Genomic DNA, 3,622 nt, shown 5'->3' with positions numbered 1-3,622 from the left:
CGACCGCACAGAGTAGCATTATAACAGAACGTTCAAATGTATCTAGTATGATAAAACAGCGCTGCTTACCTCCGCTGCTTTCCGGAAGGAGCGGAAGCGGTCGACTGTGGCATAATAAAAGCTCCACTGCTTTCGAGCCGTGTGTCGCTCTCGTTCAGCGGCCTCGTTTCGCTTCGACGGCTTTCAGCCTCACTCTGCTTCGTACTACGACGTTAATAAATCTTTTAATACATTAGCTCATCCATGAACATGATTTCTGCCCGAGTCCCATCGGATCGCTTCTGCTGTGGGGATGAAGACGACAACTCCCATGATTCCACACCCAGTCACGGCGTCATCTAACTATGCCTTAGTTTCTTTGTTTGTTTTGAATACACGCCCTCTAGTGGCAAAACATTACATATTGTGCCTTTAAGCCATAACCGACTGTATTTACGTGAGATACTCCACATTATGGAGATTTTGACAGCTGTCTGTGTATTTGACAATAAAGGCGCAAGGAGAACTGATCGCAGAACTGGGATCGCACAGGCGCGCGACCGAGAGAGCGCTTCTGTGTGTGTCATTAAGCGTGATTCCGCCTATCTTCACTTACTGCAAGTTAATCGATAACGAATTGTGGTTAGATGGTAATTTTGTTCTACGACAAGCTTAGTTACCTTTGATTAGGCTGTTCTCATGTGACAGAACACTTCTACGACTTGCTCTGATCACCCAGTCGTAAAGAAATTTGGAAATACAGGACAAAACATGATTTTTTCAAAATAAGTCGGGGCACTAAAAATAGAGCTGAAATACGGGACTGTCCCGGGAAAAATGGGATGTCTGGTCACCCTAAGCAGAAGTATCGCACATTCTCCAAGCAACACTCTGTGATGTTTTGTTACTGAATGATTCTGCGTTTTGCATGAATCGGTTGAATGAATGACTCAATGACTCACTCATTAAGTGACTTACCGCCACCTACTGCTAGTTTAGTATGTTAAAACGTGTGCATTCCCCCCAACATTGCTTATTTGTATATTCATAAATGTATTTAAAACATTAATCTCATAACATTATTTATTGCAGTTGTAATTTTGCAGTGCAAATTATTTAATCTGACTGGCAACAGCCCTATAGAATTTATTGATATATTGTAATAATTTGACATGAAAGGTGATGCATACATTTAAAAAGTTTTTAAAAAAATAGGCCTTTATAAAGGTAAATAAAAATATGCAGATTTAAGTATGTAAAAGCTGATAGAACACTGATGAAAATATTGCTTCAGAATAATTGATTACACCACCAAAAATCTCAGTGATGTACTTTTGTGGGGATATTTTGTGTGGAATATTGTCTGCTGACATGAAAAGTTCACTGTATATCGTAGTAATATAATTTATGACAGCAATTAATTTTTTTTCTTTTTACATTAAACGCATTAAATATTACATATGTGTATGTAATATAATGTGTATTTCCATTACAGGGTTAGGTCTTAAATTTCATATAAGGTGGTATTAAAAAGGTCTTAAAAAGTCTTAAATTTCACTTGTTCATATCTGTAGAAACCCTGAAAATTAGATTATGTGCTTAGTAGCTGTAATTCTTAATTCTTTGAGTGCAGTATAAAATGAACCCATCTTTTTTTTCTGGCAGGTAAAGAAACTTGGAATCATTGCAGTCAGTAAGTAGGATTCCGTGCATTTATGTTACAGTGATTACAGTGCACTTTCCGCAAATCCACGATCAAACAATTATAGTTTCCTTATGCATTTTATTAAAACAGTTGTAATAACCACTCGTACAGGTAATGCCCTCCCAGAAGACATTTCATCCCTGGCAGCAGATCGTATGCTTGTCTATGCCGCATATGGAAAACTTATCTCTGCTTTTGCAAAAAACAAAGAGGTAAAGTGTCCACAGTTAGAGATGTACTGTACTTTTAAAGATGCATAACACTAAAGAGACTTAGATTAAATAAGAATTAGTTAGATGTAATAATATATGTTTTTGTCTCTTTCATCCAGGTTGTTCACACATACACAGGCCATCAAGCTGATGTGCACTTACTGTTGCCTTTCGGAGATCATCTGATTTCTGTTGACAAGGACAATGCTGTCATTATTTGGGATGTGGAGTCTGAGGGTTGTTTTTTTAAATTGTTTTTGCTAGGTTTACATTAATTTCTTGCAGCAGAATCAATGATATCTTCACAGTGTATGTAATATGTTCTGTCAATCTCACTGCAGACACATACCTGCAGATTTCATATGACAAAGCATCATTTGAAGTCTCTGCTCTGATGCATCCGAGCACCTACCTGAACAAAATCCTGTTTGGAAGCAGTCAAGGGAGTCTTCAGTTATGGAACATCAAATCAAAGTATGCTCTTCTTATGGATTCTCAATGTACTGCGACTTCCATAACATTTAAAGTTTGTGTATATACAGTTAAATCATGGAATAATGGTATGAAGATTTGAGGGCGTAATCTCACCAAAACATGCCATCCAACTTACATTCCATTCAAAAATTTAAAGAACATTTTTTTTCACTCAAAAATTCACATTTTTGTTCACTTCCCATTTTTTAATTTTAAAAACTTTTCAGCCAAATTTCATTACTGTGGTGTTGCTCGACCTTTTCAGCTTTTTTGTTTGTAATTATCATTATTCTCAATTATAGTTTTCATTAATACCATTAATATGATTACAAGAATAGTAGGTAACACTTTATTTTGAGGTGTCCTTTTTGCACGTTACATGTACTTACTACTATAACAATAAATTATGCATAATTACATGCAAGTAAACCTAAACCTAACCCTAACCATATAGTAAGTACATGTAGTTAATTAACATTACTCAGTACTTAAATGTATAATTGCACTGTAACAAAGACACCTTAAAATAAAGTGTAACCGAATAAATAGTACTATCTATATTTTTAAAAAGTGCTTTTTAAATTTTATTAAAATAGAAAACATTTATTTTAAATAGGGCTGCACGATCTTTTCAGCATCGATATCGCGATGTGCGCATCCGCGATAGTCACATCGCAGGATGTGCGATGTTTAGTATACTGATCATTATATTTATACTGATTGTTTTCTTTGCTCACACACAGACAAGGTGTCTACAACGGACGTGACAGCTGTACAGAGATACCCATTTTAAATAAATTTAGTAGCAAAGCTACTGCAAGGGATTTTCAGTGCTGGAAATCCATTTATCCTTTGTTGAAACATCTGCGTTGACGCGGAGAGTGCAGGTCATGGTCGCTTAGCAACGGCAGATGCCACGAAAGCGCAAGCTCCCGAGCGCTTTGGAAAGAAGGAGAAAGCGGCACGGCTGGCATTTTCCACGCATTTTTAGGCTGACATGTGAACGGCCCCAAAGTCTGTCTACACTGGACAAAGCGACCGTTACATATCATTTGAACTTTGTGTCAGTACGTCATAAATAGAACGCGGCATCAGTTTACTGTCGGGGATTTTTTCGTGTTAGCGCCGCATCCAGTGTAGTCAGTCACACAGTATCACTGATTATAATGGGTTCTATGCCATTATATAGATCAGTGGTTCTATTGTATTTAATCGCGTTGCGCCGTTCGCGTCCGGTGTAGACACGGTGAGA

The 3,622-nt window shown here is 37.2% G+C and overlaps 1 pseudogene; it reads left to right on the top strand.

Moving 5' to 3' along the window:
• Positions 1 to 3,622, top strand: part of LOC107728201 (WD repeat-containing protein 36-like) — a 30,721-nt pseudogene that overhangs the window by 7,936 nt on the left and 19,163 nt on the right.

The sequence above is a fragment of the Sinocyclocheilus rhinocerous genome, unplaced genomic scaffold, assembly GCF_001515625.1.
Source record: "Sinocyclocheilus rhinocerous isolate Xijiao unplaced genomic scaffold, SAMN03320098_v1.1 scaffold847, whole genome shotgun sequence".
Taxonomy (NCBI): Eukaryota; Metazoa; Chordata; class Actinopteri; order Cypriniformes; family Cyprinidae; genus Sinocyclocheilus; species Sinocyclocheilus rhinocerous.
This window is presented reverse-complemented; position numbering and strand designations above follow the sequence as displayed.